The 21081-nt window shown below is 38.6% G+C and overlaps 1 long non-coding RNA gene across 1 annotated transcript in view; it reads left to right on the top strand.

The window, feature by feature from the left end:
• The window catches only part of LOC138787139 (uncharacterized), a 399150-nt gene that overhangs the window by 243917 nt on the left and 134152 nt on the right, over positions 1 to 21081 (top strand). The window lies entirely within an intron of this gene.

Here is a 21081-nt window from a genome sequence, read left to right as displayed (position 1 = left end):
GGACAGACTCAGCAGTGGCAGTACACCTTATTCTGACCTGCTTTCCAGCCGAACACCATGTACAATAAGAGGAAAGTTACGAATAGTTTTATCTACATGACTCACCAATTGTGTTTGGAGCTGTTTTCTTTTGCTCCATTAACCTAGTGGGAAGCATTCTGCTGTCAATTCAGGTGTCCAAACAGCATAAATAATCCCCAAATTGATAACTCCTAAGTGAGTGTATGTATAAAGAATTTCTATGCCATCAGTGTTTTCCTATATATCTACTGCTTAAAATATATGAACATTACAATTATATTTTTTCACAAGCCAGCAAACACATCTTGCCGCACTGATGGACTTTTTTATCGACAGTTGAAGGATGACTTGTCACTACTAATTCATGAGGGAACTCTGTTGCTTTTTCTTTGTCAGATACTAAGAAAAAATATTCCTAAGAACAACACATGGGTAATGAAATTAAATGGATACAACATACATTTGCAAATGAGTCTAAATCATTTGGAGTAAATGGATTCCCTGTTCTCAGTACACTGTTCTTTAAAGAGTCCCAGCACCACTTTTTTAAAATGGATACAGCTGCATATGAATAATATGAATATTAAGATTGGTTTCCAGAATCTCCCCAGGTTGTGGCTGGCAACCAAGCCAAAGAACCATTCCTTTCCATAGAATCATGGGATCAGATATTGGAGTTCAGCATTTTAAAACCTTTGATCATGGGTCTTTAATTTGCAAAACGTAGAAAACTCAGTAGCTGAAGAATATTCATTATTATTACATTGTCTCTTTTTTAAAAATGTAATTTTTTTGGTTTTAACGCTAGCTTGTGTCTCTGTTTTTTAGACAAACTGTACCTGACCCTTACCACCCAAACTGGCAAGCGCATTGTCATTAACAGCTTATATAATAAAAAATCTAGATACGGTGTATTTAAATTATATAGCAATAAGAAGAATTAGAATAGTTATTATTATTATTATAATTATTATTATGAGATGAGAGAAGCAAATACGGCAAATCAAAATTGGCTGCTGGTTGCGGGAACCCGTAGGCCTGTAGGTAAGTTTTGCCACCTGTACTGAAGGCTTGGAGAGAAGAAGAGAGAGGAGGCGCAGGGGATGGGTGAGAGGTGAGTAGGGTTTTTTTCCCCTCTCATTATGGAGGCTACAGAGGGGCCTGTAATATATGGATGCTGTACAGGGGGGGGGGCTATACTATACAGAGGCTGCATAGAGGCACCTACTGTATAGTATATAGGGGCTGCTTAGAGCGGCCAATAGTACATGGAAGCACAGTGGGACCTATACTGTATGGGGTAATAAAAGGGACCTATACTTCTTGGGGCTGCATTTGGGGGGCTGTACTATATGGTAAGTGGTTGCACAGAGGAGCTTATACTAGATGCAGGCTGTATGGGGGGGGGGGGTATGCAATACAAATGATGCACAGAGGGGTCTAAAGTATACAGGAGATTAGAGGGAACCTATGAAGCATACACACTAAAGACCTTTACTACATCGAGGCACAAGCAGGAAGAGCTAATGCCGCTGTGGCTCGCATTCACCTCTATGACACTTCAGCTGGTAATGGAAAGGACCATTTTAAAAGATTAGAAACAGTTATCAGCAACACTAAAAGTTCTGTCTTTTATATCTCCCTAGTACCTACCTGCAGGGATCTATGACTTCATACCTGGTATGAAGTTGACAGATTTACTATAGGAGTATGTTGTTCATACATACTTATGGATTTCATACTGCTGATTTCATTACAATAAATACAGCATTGAATTCAGAGCAGATTACAGCAGAGTACATGTGAAATTACCTTAATGACTGGCTGCTACTGATAAGCCCACGCTGTGTTTACCCCCAGGAGAAAATTTATCAACCAGCCCCTGGCCAAGAGTTCTGTAACTACTGTACTTCTATTCTACAGTCAGCTTAGAGTGACACTGTCACCCCCTTTTTGCGTTATGACTGCTCTACACAAGTGTAAAGGGTAAATTAAGCAGTTTTCATACCTCATTTTATATCATACGTCATGATGCTTGTTCCAGTATAAAGTGATCTTTTATCATCTGGGATTGGGATACCTGGGCGAGGCTTCACGGCCACTTAGCCACGTCCCTCCGTGACGTCATCGCCACATAGGCTCTGCCCCTTCAGCAACCATTGGAAGGGCCGGCCTAAAGGTCTAGGTCCCACCCCCACTAGATTGGCCCACGCCAATGGCCGCTGAGGGGGGCGTGGCCTAAACTGCTAAATTTACTCTTTACACTCATGTAGAGCAGTCATAATGCAAAAAGGGGGTGACAGTGACTTTAAAAACGGCATATACCGATGTTCCACATGAGCCCTGTTTTGATTGGTCATTTACACCTAATAGACATGGTAGACGACAAGACACAGATGTACACCTAATTTATAGGGAGTTGAATTCCCATGTACATGAACAGACAGTATACATATTTGCATAATACATGCATACATACACAAAAAATGCACATGCAAACTTGCATTGGCACATGCATACATTTACAGACATAAATCCACATAGGTATAAAACTGTGACCCAGCGCTCATTTGCTCCTCTTTTTTGCTTCCTTGCCCCCCCCCATACTCAGTGGGTGAGTACAGGGGGGCCATGGAGAGGTGCAAAGGGGGCTGTCCGGGTGATTGCTAAATTGTTCGGGCAGCCCACAGCAGATTGCAGTGGTCTGCTATCTCCTATCCCACAGAGTGACAACAGCAGATCGTTGTTATATTAGTCGTTAGTCTTTAACCCTTAGGCGACCCTGGACATACCCGTACGTCCAGGGCCGCCTCACCTCGTTATGAGCGGGGCCGCACCGGCGGCCGCGCTCTGAACTGCCGCGGTCCCGGGTGCTGCTTGTAGCCCGGGACCGCGGGTATTAGCGGGCACGGTCCAATCGCCGTGCCCGCTAATACAGTAATCGGATGCAGCTCTCAAAGTTAAGAGCTGCATCCAATTACCGAATGCAGCCGTTCCCTGGCGCCGTAATGGCGCTGATCCAGGCTCGGCACTCGATTGCTTCCGGCTGCAGCAATCAATAAGCCTATCTCATCGATCTGTGCTGCATATCTATGCAGCACAGATCTGAATGAGAGATCAGTGCACTTATACCAGAAAGTCCCCCAGGGGGCTTCTAGTATAAGTGTAAAAGTTAAAATAAAAGTGTTATTATAAGTAAAAAGCCCCCTCCCCTAATAAAAGTGAGAATCACCCCCCTTTTCCCATGTTATAAATAAAAATAAACAAATAAATAAACATGTTTGCTATCGCCGCGTAAGTGCAAAATTGCGCATTTTTGGTCGCATCAAATCCAGAAAAATTGTAATAAAGAGGAATCAAAAAGTTGCATATGCGCAATCAAGGTACCGATAGAAAGAACACATAATGGCGCAACAAATGACACCGCACACAGCCCCATAGACCAAAGGATAAAAGCGATATAAGCATGGGAATGGAGCGATTTTTAGGAACATATATATGTTTACAATGGTTTGAATTTTTTACAGGCCATCAGATAATATAAAAGTTGTACATGTTAAATATTATTGTAATCATAACAACTTGAGAAACATATATAACAAGTCAGTTTTACCCCAGGGCTAACGGAGTTTTTTTCAATTTCACCACACTTTGAATTTTTTTCGGGTTTCGCAGTGTACTTAATGAAAACATTCAGCCTGTCATTGCAAAGTACAATTAGTGGCGCAAAAAATAAGGGCTCATGTTCAAAAACAAACAACTGCAACGATCCGCCGACATCAATCATGTCGGCAGATCATTGTCTTCTATTACACAAGAAGATTATCAGCCATAACGGCCGATATCAACCGATGATCGTTTTGTGTAATAGGACCTTTAGGCTTGGTTCATTCCAATTTTTTCAAGATTAGAGAAAATAGTTAACTGTAGCTTTGAATTAGGATGCAAGAGGGTAACTACCCTGATACCTTTGACTTCTGTGTTACTAAAAAACAGGATCAGTCTGGATCCTGTTCGTAAACGGTTAAAAAAAAATAATCGTCATACTATTATGTCCTGTTGCATCTTGTTTTAATGATGAATTAGTCCAATAGGGAAAAAAAACTGTACCTTTCAAAAACTATTTAAAACATGTTGGGAATAGAGTGAATGAAGAAGAATGAATAGACGCTGTTTTTGTTAGGCTAGAGTCACATCTTGCTATACCAGTACTTCACTTCTAACAGTACTCTTTGCCTGTCAGTCACCCCCAAGTGTGCGCTGAGAGGCAGAGAGACGTGACTAGTTACAGTCTGGTCTATGCCCCGAAACCTCGTGCACTGGATTAGAAGAACATTTTTCTGGATATACAGTTACAGAATACCACCCACAGACTATGTAAGGGGGACGCTTTATCAGCAGTGTTATCAGCACAGAATAGTGCTGATTGGTTCTCTTGAACATTACCTGCGTGTGTGTGGATTCTATTGTGGATGAGCAATATTTCTGCAAAAAAACGACCCTTTGCAGATTTTGACTTGAAGTCAATAAATCAGCAGCAAATCCGCAGAACACCTACAAAATAAATTGACTTGCTGCAGGTTTAAAACCTGCATCACACGAGAATTCCTGAAGCTTTTAAAATTTCGAAGATTGCCATAGATATACTAAGTTTTGCATTTTCCCTCATTATTCTTATCCTCTATTGCAATATAGATCCAGCAGTGTTTTGTTGCACGTACTGATATAAAAATGGACTGCATTGTTGCAGGAAGCTCCTGTGCTAGTGTTAGTTGAAAGCTTGTATCATGGTGTTTAAGATGATGTCATAATCTTCTACAGCGGATTTCATTGTGTTGCTGCCTAGAAGCAAAGCGATTATGCTGCATCTAATTGCACTAAAATGTAAATTAGCTGGTGCTGTGTTGTGGATTATTGGCCAACTGCCATGATAGATTCATGCTTGCAGCAGCTGTTAGAAACATAATGCATATGGGTGTTTTGTTTATATGGGAGTTTAAAAGCATCAACAGAGCTCTATATTCTCTCTATTTTATTGGAGTTCATCTCTCACAAGATTCTAAAGCAGCACCATTTTATTTCTTTTCATCTTATTATCAGAGGAAGAGCATAACTTCATAAAACTGACACTGCGTCGGAGACAGCTCAGCTGTGCAGCTGATGGCTATTCCGTCCCACCATTGTAAACAGAAAAAACTATTCCATACTGGTATCTTTTAGAATAGAGATAAAGAGAAATGTGTTCCTTTTATCACCGTTCTGCCATCTTTAGGATCTCACATCAGTTCATGTACATTTAACAAACAGCCACGTATGTACATTTCACTACTATGCACAATGCTCCTCATTGTAAATAAAGTAGTTGCCATAGTTGTTTCTGTGCACAAAATTCCAAATTAAACTACATGTTATACTGGATTAAATAGGTTATTTTCCTTCTGAGCATATTTGGAACTTTTGCTAGTTTTTGTTTTATCTATGCATTTTACGGTGAGGCCTTTTTCCCACATTCTATGCACGGTCAGTAAATACGGACAATGAGCTACTACCCGGAGTAATAAGCTCCCACACGGCTGTGTTAGTATTATAGCGTGAAGATTTGAACTGATTCGGAGCTCCGGATAAAAGCATAATGAATCGTGATGCCAGGAGTTCCAAGATTCCAGCCCGTAGCACATAGTCCGTGTACGGACCGCTATCATGAAACAAGAGAATGGTCCCTAAGTCTATTTGTATTGAAGTTTATGTTTCCTCCAGGAACATAGCAGAAAAAGAAACTCTCATTTTAATCATGAGCGCGAATAATGTTACTAATTCAGTACTGATTTTGATGTGGTTTTTATATGGTTTTTCATGTTTTTTATATACTTTATATCAATTTCGTTAAGAGCATCAGTGTAGATCTGCACCAAAAATGACATTTCGCTTGTGTTTTTTTATTGTATTTTTTTTTTTTTTAATTTAAACCAAGCAACGGCACACTTTTTTTACATTCCCCATTGATGGGATGGGTGAAAACAATTTCATCCACTTACCTCTCCAGCTCCTGCACTTCTGTTGCTGCATCAAGCTGCTCTGGTTTCTGGTCTCCGGCAGTTTCCTGGTCTGAGATGGGGCTAGAGATGTAACATGGGCTGGCCCACTCAGCCATTCAGCAACTGTAGCAATGTCCTGCCCCTGCTGCTGAGTAGCTAAGCAGGTCTGAGACATCACATCTCGAGAAGTCCCACCTCAGACCAGTAAGCGGCCAGACATTAAGGACCAGAGCAATTGGATGCGGTTGGTGTAATTGTTTTTACCCACTCCCCAAGTAGCTATGCTTTTCTAAGTCTGGAAAACCCCTTTAAATCCAAATAAAGTCTTGGTATCCTAGCACCAGAAATCCTTTTTCGTTCTATGACAGCCTAATAATAAGGAAGCCAACAACAATTTTTTTTGTTTAATTTTTGATCATTTTCTAATACAATATTTACTGTTATAGTGGTCTATGAATAAACACATAAATTGTGTAAGGAAGTTTATCCAGTTCAACAGGTCTCTTTACAGACTACTACAAAACATTGGAAATGATTAGAAATTAAACAAGTATCTTTGTATGCTTTTGTAACTAAACATTTGGTGAGTCTATAGTAAGCCTGAATAGTAAGTACAGCTTACAGGCCATTTACACCACATTATGGCCACATGTCACAGATATTGTGTACATCAGTAACCTGTCAGAAAGGTTTGGCAATGTGTACCAAGAAATGTTCCTGGGAGGCCCTCTGATATTAATGGGTCAAACATAGCATGGAAGTGATTACGCGTGATGTCTATTTCCCAAACATATACTTTCTCTGGATGTTTGGAAAATGGACCAAACCTAGGTATTATTAAACTATGTTCAGCCCATTAAAGTCAAATTGCTTACATTGCAGTACACATGGGCAACAGGTTTAACTGAGCATTTTCATTCACAGCTCGCATTGATCTCCATCCAGACAACTCCATTATAAGTCTATGGGCTGGCTGGGCAGAGATGAGTGATACCGAGGACGTGCAGCTCACTGATCAAAACTTCATGTTCCTGTGACATGTCAAAAGTTTTGACAGATACTATGATAGCTACTTTTGGGAGTAGGTTGGTGAGAAACAACAGAAACAAAACTTTACATTGAGTTATATAAAAGAAAAAGATAAGTGAATACATTTTAGTATATTAGCATTACATACACGATATACTGTACATTAACTACTAATAGTTAGAGAAGCAGTAGCGGTAGTAACTTACTATATAGTTGTTAACTTTTTGGATGTTATTGACCCTGTTCTTCCTATTATTATTTGTATTTCATTGCATTATTTTTCCACTAGATGGAACTCTCAATGTATCCACTAATGTAATGCAATACTTTACTTATGTTAAACTAAAAACTTAGGAAGTTCATGGGAAAACGAGATCACATCTGTAACCAATAAAAAAGGGGAAGTTAAGAGCACCTCTAATACTATGTAAATAATTGTAGACGTGTTACTCATTTCTGTAAGGTACTCTCCAAATAGTTAAATTCATAATGGCCTTTTTAGCTGACATTTATCTATTGAAACAAATGCATTTTTCATATTTTTCTTCATTCTTAAATTATTTCTGAAAGCATACGTTATTAATCATCTCCATCCCTGGTGGAACAGAGTTTGGATTTTAGTCTTCCTTTAAAACCCATTATTCTCACTAGTAAATGACCTACATACCAAAATATGATTTATGGAGTAGTTACATGGAAGTGCGCCAGGAAGAACACATCCTGACTATCCCATAGCAGAAGGATTAAACTCTGGCCAGTAAAAAGAAACAAAACTCAAAGAAATTCAGTTCTATACAAATGTATATGTACAGAAAATGATAAGGAAATTGGTGACATTTGGGTGAAGAGGAATTTATCTTTAAATTAAATTAATCTGAATGCATAGTCAAGAAATTTCCAATCACAATTTTCCTACAATTCTGAGAACTTCTAGCAGCAAACTATTGATGCAACTAATATCAAAGTAAAATGGCACAAGAGGCCCCTTCCTAGACAACAAAGCTGAAAAGAATAATTTAACTATTTAATTATCAACCTTGTGGTTAATTACTAATGCTGTGTTTACACGTACGATTAACGATTTCAAAGTAACAATTTTTTTTATAACGACCAGTGTTTAGACAGAACGATATATCGTACGGAAAATTCGTTTTGCAATCGTTTTGCGATCGCTTAAGCCTATCTCGCACATAGGAAAAATCGGTGAACGACTGGAATGATCTGCGAATTTTTTGCGAACGACAATTTTAGAACATGTTGTAAGATCAAAATGAACGATTTCCCGCTCGTCGCTTGATCGTTCACTGCGTTTACACATACGATTATCATTCGAATTCGATTTTTATCGCGCAAATTCGCACGATAATCGTTCCGTGTAAACGCAGCATAAGTCTAGGCAATGTAGTTCTATGAAATTATGCTATGCAGGGAAGTGTAATGTTTCCCTGCAGTGTCACCACAGGAGAAAATAGGAATTACATTGTTTCTATTAAAATCAATAGGTTGTAATTATAATTTATTGATATGATGGGTTCTCCAGACAAAGAAGGTACACTATTATAGCTTGGCTCTATTTACTTCAATTGAAGTCATATGCAATACCACACACAAAGTGGCACTGTTGATAATAATACAGCCTATACAATTTGGGAACATGTCAGCAATTGTCCATGTAAGGTCTATATGTTGGTGTAAATAAATATTTTTTTAAATAGTGTGTATTTTTTTACAAATTTGTTAGATACATTTTGATGACAATTGCATCTTCTTTGAATGTAAAACCAGGAATGGCAGAGAATTGCTACATGTGCCTGTCCAAGTATTGTTTTACTTTAATGGGTTCTGACAAGGCAAGAAAAATGGATCCCTAAAGATTTTGCTCAGGAAACCATGAAAACAAGTCACCCCATTTGCAGCAATATTTCTACACCTTTACAGACATTGCAGGAAAACTCATTAAATGTAACTCTTGCCCCACTGCACTCTTCTATAATGAGCGATACTCAATAAGGTCACCATAGGGAAATACATCAACTACTGTTTACTTAGGACCAACAGTGTCAATGTGCAGCTTAGATGTATTGATGGGTTTCAGCATAAATTTTAAATAAATAATGAAATAGTCAACTAGGAGTTATAATGTTATGCCTATTTTTTTGTTGATAGAGAAGTTAACTTAGAAAGAATAATTGGTATTGATTTACTGGGGAAGGGGGGGGGGGTACATTTTGACTTTAGAGGTAGACACTATTGCTTTCATCTAATAATGAAAGATAGATAGATAGATAGATAGCAACCAGATAGTCCACGGCACTCACAGAGTTAACGGTGAAAAAAATGTTTCGGTAACCTCACGCTACCATTTTCAGGTGTGAGCATGAGGTTACCAAACGTTGTGTTGTGTGGAGTGCTGTGTTATGATGAACCAATAAATCACTGAACTTTTTTCACCGTTAACTCCGTGAGTGCCGTGGACTATCTGGTTGCTACTTGAATACGATCCTGGGTCAGGATTCAAGACCGCTGGCACCCGACCTCCATTGAAGCAGTGCTGCTTGCTTTTTCTTTTGTGTAGATAGATAGATATTAGATAGATAGATAGATAGATAGATATTAGATAGATAGATAGATAGATAGATAGGAAATAGATAGATAGATAGATAGATAGATAGATCATAAGGAGGCTGGATGGATACATATAATACAGAAATAACACACACACGCACATTTTCCAATTTAATTAAACACACATGGATTTTTAAAATTATTTGCAGCATCTTTATTTTCACTGCTTGAATTTTCTCATTTTATATTTTTATTCTATTAAGTTTCCAGAGCACAATGAATGGAAATGTGTATGTGATTTAAGTGTAGTGTAAATGTGCTTCAGCTATGTCCACATTCCTAGACCAAGTGTAGACAGACACAGACCATAAGTCATTAAAAAGAGCGTAAGCTACAATTGGCTGAAATTTTATTGCTGACTAAAGGTCACGGGTGAGTATGACAGAGCAGGGTCACCTCAGGAATATAAATCAGCTACAGACATTAATAATGACTGCTTAAAGTGCTTTATTATCCAGAAAAGATGACAACAGTAATGTCTGATCGGAAGCCGAGTCCAAAGTGCTCATAGACTTATGTTCCTCAGCCTCCTAGAAGTGGCAATAAGTATTGTTCCTGAGAGGACACAAATAATTTATCTTACCTCAGATAACCTCTTTTATCTGTCATGGGTTTGGGTGCCACTGGGGAAATGTAGTATGACATGGTGGTAATTTAGATGAATGATCATCTATGTAATCTATGGACAGCTAAAGTCAGACAGAGTGGAGTTCTATAGGGTCTGAACATATGGACAACTCCTTTAGTCTCTTGTCGACATATGATTTGGAGTATACTTGGTATTAATGTCAGTGTTAGTAAATTATTATTTAAACATCAAAGTAAAAAATATCTCCCTGTGTGATTAAGAAGGAAAAACCTTATAAATAAAAACCCTTGGTCCCCTCCAGACTCCTTTTCTCTATCCAGACTCCTTCTTCCTCCAGACCTCTCTTCCCCTCTAGGCCCCTCTATTCTCCTCCACACCCATTTTTCCCTCCAGACCCCTCTGTTATCTTTCCAGACTCCTGTAACTCTCCTGCAAACCCTTATGCCCCCTCCAGACTCCTGTCACCCTCCTCCTTTGGACCCCTCTGCCCTCCTTTAGATCCCTCTGTTCTCCATCAAAACTCAGGTCACTCTCCTCCTCCAGACCCCTCTGTCTCCTTCAGTCCCCTTTACCTCCATCCCATTCAGACTCCTGTCCCCCGCTTCCAGATTCCTTTGTCTCCTTCAGATCATTTTGTCCCCTACAGACTCACCTAAAGACTTCTCTGTCCACCCACAGACTTCTTTGTACAATCTTTAGAATCGTGTACCCCCTGTCCTCTCCAGATTTCTCTGGCAGAGAACAAAGGATTGGGAATGTTGAAATCCAACATGCCCGACCCTTTAAGACACACATATTGGATTGTTGGACAGCACCACTCATCATGGTTTTACAGAACCATCCATCCATCTGATGAGTATTGCTCCCTTTAGGGGTTGGGCATTTTCTGAATAAATTAATAAATTACATCTGGTGTGTATTGGCCCAGGAAAAGCGCAGACACCTCATTTCTCACCTCAGCATCCATGTAAAAGCTTCCAGATGCCCATAAGCATGGTGAATAAGCAGTGGCCATGAAACGTCTTCCTAAAATGGTGATAACAAGAGCAAAAGATGACAAACAGCAAAATCTCCTGTGTCTCAACATGCACTGAATATATTTAGTGTCTGCGTAGAAAAAGACAATTCGCTATGTGGATACGTCGTATATGACGCCTGTCATTTAGCGAGGTATAGGCTCGTGGGCACCTATTGGTCATCTGTTGGGCTTTAACCTGGTTGCTATGTATGGTAAGGACGATAAATACACATTAAGCGCACACTTTTCAGAAAGTGCATCTGAAAGTGGCTGACCCCTTTAACTATTAAAATGCTTGCAGCTAAAGTCATTTTGAGAACCATGCTGACTTGCACCTCAGTGTGGTTTCAGCCACATGCGGTCCCACTTTAGCTGTATTGTGCCTGCTATGTGAGAGTGTAAGAATTAAAAGTGCCTAGGGCAGCATGAACTCTTAATCTGACCCTGTACATAATCCAGTTACATCTAATCACTCACAGGAGGCATCTTCTGTGACTGTACATATTCTATTTCCTGTATCTGCAAGTAAGCTTACTGCCTTATCCTACAGTAACTCAGCATTGTGCACAAACAGTACAGCCACAAATGCAGCTGCTTCTGTACAGTATGACCCAATAGACACTGTGTACCTGAGAGCTTCTGTGAGTACTGTATGAATGTTCTTTACTTGTCTCCCTGCACTTCACTCCAGACAGATCATGGTAGATTTTTATTTTTAAGGCATTTTTTAAGGCATTTTAAGGCATTTTAATTTTTAGACTTTTCTAATGTATTCTATTCTCATTCATTACCAGGAACATCTCTACCCAAGTGCTGTGTAACCTAGTAGTCTTCCTCTCTGGAGCTCCAGGAGCCCCAGTGATGATCCAGCCTCATTTATTACCTCCAGAATGTGAAGAGGCACAATTTAAAAAATGTGTGTGTCCTCAAGGTCAGAACTATCCTAGCCTTTAAGAGGTTAATAAATATGCACTTACTAGTGTGCTATAGGTTACCATGATGAGAAAATATGCAGCTATTCATCTTCTTCATATTAATATTCTTATTAGTTCCATTGTTACTCTCAATAGAACTTTCATTTGTTTACTAAATCTTCTGAGATCAAACTATTCTACTTATATTGTAGCCAAAAGGCAATGAGTTAACGCAGCTCTATGCTAATAACCATCTCTTGCTATAGAAGATAAGAAGTGAATGGTTGTATAATCTACTTGTGATAACACTGGATTATTTTACCTGGGGGTGTATTCTTAATAGTATTTTATTTTCTTTATTTTCCTCTAGAATTACAATTGGTATGAACACTGTTGATTGTTTCTAATCTTGCTTAATAGGAATGTGGAAGAAGAAAGAAATGATAATAATACAATCATTACAGGGAATTCTTATATCTATGATCAAATGAAAATGAAGGACCATAAAAAGTTTCCTGAGATGAAGTCAAAATCGAATCCATACAGACACTTTCATCTATCTATCTATCTATCTATCTAGAAAAAGAAAATTGAGCAGCACTGCTGATGCGGATTGCAGGTGCCAGCAGGCCCAAGTTTTGACCCAGACCGGTATAATATAGTAGAGGAAAGTCTGCGGCACACAAAATAGCGGTGAAAGTAACTGTGGTTTATTCAATTAAAGTGCAGCAATGCATAGACGCAACGTTTCGGTGGTCTCTGGCTTGAAAATGGCGGCGAGAGACCGCGGAAACGTTGCGTCTATGGATTGCTGCACTTTATTTGAATAAACCACAGTTACTTTCACCGCTATTTTGTGTGCCGCGGACTTTCCTCTACTATCTATCTATCTAGCTATCTAATATGTATTTGTCTGTCTCCCCTTGCACAAAAGAATGAGTAGTTAATAAGTAGTGTTGAGCGAGCACTTAAATGTTTGAGTGCTCGACTCGAGTAATGAACCCCATTAAATTCAAGGGGAGACTCAAGCCCTCAGAGGGCAGCTGGTTAACTTATTGTATTGTTTTGTTTAATTTTTTTTATATTTTCTCCCTTGAAGGTATGTTTAAACAAAATATACAAAAATTTGAACAAAAAATAAATAGGTTTCTGCAAGACACATTAGATCTCTAGCGGTATGTTTGCAATTGCAAAGTATACAAATGTTATTGTAATTCTACTGACCCAAAGAGTAAAGGTAACGTGTCATCTTTAGGATACGATCCCGCTAAGTCAAAATGGCAGACGTCTTTCAGGATGATTGTTGTTTTAGCTCTAAAAGATGGCAGCGATTGTGCACCGCAGTCGTGTTGGACAGCCCCCTCCCCTTCATATACTATATATACCATGAGCTTTATTCTTTAATTAAAAATGAAACCAGCTCCTGGAAACAACACTCTTAACTATGTTACTACATCACATAACTATATTTTACATGTTATATCATCATGATTTATTGTTTTCTGAGGTGAAATACTTATCATCTTTTATTTGCTTACTATAAATATATCACCTTTGTTCTAATATGGTAGTGAATACTAACCTCCTGAATCACCTCCACAACTCTCTCCCACCTCAGATCCACCAATTCTTGTTGAGGCCCACAGATTTACAAACACAGTAAAGCTTCTAGGGCTTAAGAGACTATTACTCGATAATCTCTCTAGGTCACAAGAATTCAACCTAAGTGATCGGCAAAGAACCTTTGGGCCCATAACAGCAATTTAACTTTATGGCTTAGCCTTTTAAACTCTACCAAATACACATCTTAGTCTTCGCTGTGCCTTTATTCCCTGTCAGGTTGTAGGTAAGGTATCAAAGATGAATGGATGAGTTTAAACCCAATGAATGCCACAATGTCCATAAGGCTGCCTTTACCACAAAAAAGAGAGGCCCTCTTCTCTGGTATATATAGACTGGTGGGGGGGCATCCTTGGTTGGAAAAATAAAAAGAATATTTTACATCTTGGATTATTGATGATAGAGATAGATAGATAGATAGATAGATAGATAGATAGATAGATAGATATTGGATAATGTTCAGATATTTGTGCTTTTGCTTGTACTATACCTGCTGTGATGCAAACTTAGTCCAGACTTTAAGAATCTGTATTTATATAGACACAGTATGAGAAAGGCTTTTTTTAAGACCGAGCCTTCTATTTATGGCCATTCCTAAGGTGTAACTATGCATGAACTAAGGATAACCTTGCTGTAAAGAGATTCCTGCAGGGGAGATAATTTATTTCAGCTTCTTGTCTGATGGTGTTGGTTTTATGTTTTTTTCTTTCCTTATACATTACCACTGCTTTACATAATAAGGTATAGGGAAATTATAGATAAAATAAGAACATCAACAGACTATAGGGCAAAGAACACAGAATACCTATTAGCAACCGCTCACATATACGATAATTGCATGAGCTCCATGTGCCACTTAAAAGAAAGTAATTTTCCTTTGAATTCCTAACTTCATGAGCGTTCACATAGGCATCTTGCTGTGTGCTACAATAGCTTTACAACATAAACGTATTGAAACACCCAGGAGGAGGTGTTTTTTTTTTTTGTTTTTTTTTTAATTCCACATAGGAAAGCAAAAGAGCAAGCTGAAGAGATTCCCAGTGAAATTCCGATATAAATATTGTATAAAAATTGCCTGTTACAAAAAATATAATAATTGAAGCTATTAAATGGGCATTCATAGGAAGCCCACAGCAGGTCAGTATCAGGGGGCTATAAGAAAAAGGGATGAAATCTGTACTTATTGCATTCAAACTTAATAACAGGAGCATCATTATTCTTATAATGCAGTACCATCCGGTAAACAGGGAAATGTTTGCTCTCTTCATAGATCCAAAGAGCATCACGGGAGGAGATCTATGATACAGGAGGCATTGTATAGGGTTTCAAGTGGCTTTCCTGCTGTTTCCTAATGTATTACATCTATAATAAAACCAACTATCAAATAACACATGGCTTAAGCTTTTATTAGGGGCACCAGTAGTTTCACACCAGGACTCCGAAAACCTGCATTTGCATAGAGAAAAGAAATACTTGTGCTGGTACTTCAGTAACATAATCTCTTCTTCACTGTATTATTATTTTTGTTAGACAGCTCCATCGCATTAAAACATATGAACAGATTACTTTTCTGATGTATAAAGAGAAGGTACAACAAAGACTCCTAACATCTAATTGTTGTGTACTGGCATGAAAATACATTGGTGGGTAGGCCAGGGGCCCTGTTAAATTTTGTTAAAGCGAAGAGTGCCTATGTTTACATACTGTTTGGGACACATGTAATTTAATTTTAAAGGGGTATTCCAGGCAAGTTTTTTTGTTTGTTTTTCTTTTTACTTTATAGCAGGGAATAGGCTGTTTAATATAATAAAGCAAACTTATCTCCCTGGCTCAATGTCACGGGGGCGCCAGAGCCAGGGAGGTAAGTTTACTAATGTGGCCCAACCATGGTCATATAGTAAAAAACACCTGTTGCATGGAATACCTCTTTAAATCTGTGCTTAATGGTATGGAGGTAAAATATAGTGTGCATCTTAAGAGAAGAGTTTTCCATTTTTCTAAGTAAACCCTTGAGGAGTCTCAGAGGGGTTTAATGGGTTTGTGGTTCTTCTGGAATCGCTGCACTGTGGAATCTGTTGGCTCTATACAAATAAATATTATTATTATTATTATTATTATTATTATTATTATTATGTTTAAATAATGCTTTCTGGTTCAGTGTAAACACAAAGGGGGAGATTTATCAAACATGGTGTAAAAAAGAATTGTCTTAGTTGCCCCTAGCAACCAATCAGATTCCACCTTTCATTCCTCCCAGACTCTTTGAAAAATGAAAGGTGGAATCTGATTGGTTGCTAGGGGCAACAAAGACAATTCTACTTTACACCTGTTTGATAAATCTCCCCCATAGTTTATTCCATGGTTTATCTCAGCCATTTTAAAGCCCTAAAAAAGATTATGTGAGTCTTTTTTATAGCTACTGAATAGCTGACAGGTAGTGGGTAATATTCCACATTTTTGGAACCAAAAAGTTCTTTCCATATTATGGGAGGTACTGAACATAGTTACAAACACAAAATGGATATATGGACTTTTCTAAATATTATGTGTTTGGTAATTGCCTTGCTATAGGAAATAGATGTCTCTTTTTTTTCTTAGATAAAGAAATACACATATTTTTGCCATTTTGTACACCATTTATTTATACACACACAGATAATTTGATAGATCCTATGAGTTTCGGGGAAAAAAATACTCAATTCTGAAAATATCTGCAAAGTTTTGCATATATTTAACCTCATTTAATTTTTAATAGTTTCTGATATTTATATTGCAATGAAATTTTTTTTTATCTATAAAGCCTTTGGCAAAATGGCAATTACATTTGTATCTCCATAAATATTTCATTCAATGTTTATGCAGAATATTGCAAAATATATTGGAAAGTATATGAACAACTGTCAGGAATGAGAAACAGCCCATGTTTTTATCCTTACAGGATCGGGTGCATTTTATCAGTACATTCATATTTGCTGTACAGTGCTAATATTTTCTATTATGGCAATGCCACAGGATGAGATAGCACTACACATTTACTAATGTTAGCCAAGAATGTATCTGCCCATCTGATTTGGCTGGGAATATATAGTAACTCAGTCAATATGTCATTGTCAGCACTCTTTTTAGCCGATAAAATATAAAGCCAAAGTGCACTCCATTGTGGTCTTAGTACAATGATATGTACCAACTCTGCAATCTGAGGATATTTTTGTTTGGGCCAGGGAAGCAATATTATTTTCCTTGGAGATCATTTCAAATCTACAATTTTAGACACCTTCCCATTGTGAGCAGCACATAATTCTTCTCAGTCCAGGCAGTCAGAAGACTGTCCTACCATCTGCATTTCCATTACTGCCCAGGTTTTTCCCCTACCTGATCACTCCCCTGATGCAGGTGCTGAAACCCCCAACGATTACTGATGACAGATGGAAGGAAATGCTCAGCTGAGTGCTGTCTCTCCTCATTTGTTTAAGACAGCCCTATAGGAAATCTTCGAGACCATCTTTAGCAAAGAAAGACAGTGGTCAGTTGAGCACCCTCTATGCTGCCCTGCTCTGTGTTGTCTCTGTCCATGCCCCACTTTCAGTGTCCACCACTAAGCCTGTTTATGTCTATGGAGGAAACAGAGGGTGGTGCATGGTCACATGCTCCTCCATGCTAGACCATCTTATGGACAGAATCACCACAGAGTAGGACACCGCAGCCTGCTGGTTGCCCTTAGAAACAGACAGCGGATTACTTCTACTCTGCTGTCAGGCATGTGGCCTAAATAATTAACCCTAATTTTAACTGTCATCTGAACTCCCACAATTCACTTTTCTGCAAATTGAACATAGAGCTAAAAGAAAATAGCTGAAGCCAGGACTAAATACATAAATCAACATATTTCCTTCAGCTATTTAACATTTTCTACAGATTTGTATTTATAAAATCTACATTTATTTATTGTATTTATTTTGTGCCATAGGGAAGTCATCAATCATTGTAGTACTGTTCATTGTCGTTTTATACTGAAGTATTTTTAGCAATATTATGATAAATCATTGACACCTACAAGTGACTGGTTATTGGTGATTCACTCTGAGAGATAGAAAAAACAGGCTTGTTTGGTAGTATTCCTGTCATTTGTGGTAGACTGACATTTAGCTTGATAGCCTATATAGTCTGGAAACATTCCTTGATTTGATCTGGTCTGTGCACCCATACCGTTATTAAAGAGCTTTTATCCACACGCATCCTAAGACATTTGTATTGGAGACTGGTACTTTTAAAGGGCATGCTCACACAATGGATAGCCATGCCACCATGCTAAGATAATATCCCTCAAACAATCCTGTTTTCATGTCATGCGGAACATCTGGGATATTTTGTTCTGTCTTCCTAACAGTATGAGCATTCTTTGAAGTCGTTTGTTCTTGTCACTGTGGAGTTTGTGTACATCAGGATGTTCAATCCCCACTCTATGCGTAATGCCAGCACTGAGTAATTCAGAAATAAAAGGATCCCATTATTCATTTATATTACCGGAGAATACATATGTAATATCCTATCTTTTCGGAAATCCACATATATCATAAATCCTATTTTACACTATAGTGTTAAAGATAAATCAATGAGAAAAAGGTTCCTAGTTATATGAATTTGTGACTTTTCATACAAATCTTAAAGCAAATGATTACATTTTTCCAAACCTAAACATTATTAAAGCTAAGTTAACACGTCATAAGAGACCGGCCCAGCCAGGTCACGGAACGACCGGTCTTTGAAAAGATTATCAAAGACCGGCCAGTACTGGCTGGATGATCTTTATGGCCACAGAGTTCTGATACATCAGAACTCCCCACAGCACACTATGAAGCAAGCAGCCGGAGCCGCTCGCTCCACAGTGTGCACTGACATGGTTTTCTATGTCAGTTGTTTGCGGCGCCCCTAGGGATCCCGGCCGGGGTGTATACTATGTGAATACTCTCCGGCCGGGATTGTATAAACAGCAATGCAACATATATCCGTATATAACGTCTATATATATATATATATATATATATATATATATATATATATATATAATAATCACGTCTTTTGTACAACGGCCATGATTTTACAAAAATATACGTTGTGTAAACATAGCCTTACATACAAAGGACTTAATGTACTATTGCAGACACATGTATGTTTCAGGATGAGGATATAGAGGAGCATGTCTGGTTACTTACTACCTTATCTTTGGCTATTTTCTGGAGGAGAGACATGTTGGTGGGGCAGAAAGCTTGGCTAACTAGGCTTGGCTTCTAAAATTCTAATTAGTAAAATTCAGCTAATATAGTGAGTGGAAGCCTACAGCCTTGCTGTTTACCTCTAGGGCAGTGTACAATCAATTATTTTTGTGAAATTCAAGTCAGATTTGATTAAAGGGGTTATCCAGCACTACAAAAACATGGCCACTTTCTTCCAGAAACAGCACCACTCTTGTCTCCAGCTTGGGTGGGGTCTTGCTGCTCAGTTCCATTGAGGTGAATAGAGCTTAATTGAAAACCGCACCTGAACTGGAGACAAGAGTCGTGTTGGCCATGTTTTTGTAGCACTGGATAACCCCTTTAATGCCAAATAAACTAAGGGTACTTTTACATGGGCCAATAAAGGCCCGATCAATTTTGCAAATAAGAGCCGATCTGCTAGATTGGTGCAATTACACGGCCCGATAACGTTCAGTAAGGGCTGTGTGAACATCGTTAGCGATGTCCATGCAGCCTTTGCCCGAACAGTTAATACATTACCTGTCCACGCTCACGGTCTTCTGCCCTCTGCTTGCCTCCAGGTCCCGCAACTGCAGCTTCAGAGCAGCCTGTCTGAGATGACAGGTCGCACAGCCAATAACTGTCCGGGACCGCCACAGTCAGCTCAGACAGGCCGCTCTGAAGCTACAGCCACGGTGCTGGGACACATGCAGAGCACAGGAGAACACCAGAAACATGGACAGGTAATGTATTAAGTGGTTGTTTAATCGTCAGCCATTGGCTGTGCATCACTATTACACGCAGTAATAGGCGGTCGGCGGCCAATAATTTTTGGTCTAGACCTAAAGAAACGATAAGCCAATGATGGTTTCATTGGATGATTATTGTCTCTATTACATGTAGTGATAATCGTCCAAATCGGCCCGATTCGGCCGATTATCGCTCAGTGTAGGGCCCTAACTTATGTCTAAATACAGTAGGATTGTAGATCTGTAAAGTGTAGTTCACTCCGTAAGTTTCCATGCATTTTTCTTAGGCTAATTTACAAGAGAAGCACAAATGAAAAGGCTAATTAAACTTCAATACAATATTGGATACAATATTTACTATCAGATTTGGCTTTTTTTTTTTAAAAGCGTGCATACAGCCTAACAAAAAAGTAAACTCCGGAGATTCTTCTTTTATGAATGCTATGATGCTAACTAAATAGAGGAGAAGAGAACCCAGTGTTCACACTTTCTCTCTGCATATGGTTTATTCATTTTCTACTAAAGCACTTCATAACATTTGGACTAGTCATTGAGAATCAAAATGAAGATGTCTGAAACCATTGATATCGTCCTCATGTTTTGGTTTGGCATTAATCAACATGATGATCACATTTTCAGCTACAGTGTGTACAGAACCGGAGTAAAAAGAACTCGCATCCTCTGCATTTTTTAATAAACATTTTTTTTAAGTGAGTTGAAGCATGGCTCTGAGCTGCTTATTCTGTCTTTTTTTCTGTGCTACTGATAAATTATGCAAGGGGATGTCTGCACGCCATGCACTTCTCTTTTTCAATAAAGTGAAAACTCTGTACACACTACATTAACAGTCACCAGAAGAAACTGTTCCACTGTGATTTCCCTTCAGCCAGTGTACTAGAACAAATTCAACTCATTCCATTGTACGACATAGGGACGAGGTGAAAATGCAATTTGTTGTGAAATCTTTGTTTTGCATTTACTATTAGAAGCCAAGTGTTCAGTTCCTTTGCATCTCTCCACTGGACCTTATCAGAAAACACAGTAGCTGGAGGGCACCGGCAGTACTGATCACTCAGAAGGAAACACAACAGCTGTGTTCCTGACAGCTGGACTGGCATGACGTCCATCAACAAATATCATGGATATCTAACAGTGTTCTACTCAGCAGGGGGCTCCCAAAACCTGTTATGCTGAAAATGAGTTCACTCCCATGTGATAGGCAGTATCTGGGCCCCTGTTTATGTGTA

The sequence above is a fragment of the Dendropsophus ebraccatus genome, chromosome 3 (assembly GCF_027789765.1).
Source record: "Dendropsophus ebraccatus isolate aDenEbr1 chromosome 3, aDenEbr1.pat, whole genome shotgun sequence".
Taxonomy (NCBI): domain Eukaryota; kingdom Metazoa; phylum Chordata; class Amphibia; order Anura; family Hylidae; genus Dendropsophus; species Dendropsophus ebraccatus.
This window is presented reverse-complemented; position numbering and strand designations above follow the sequence as displayed.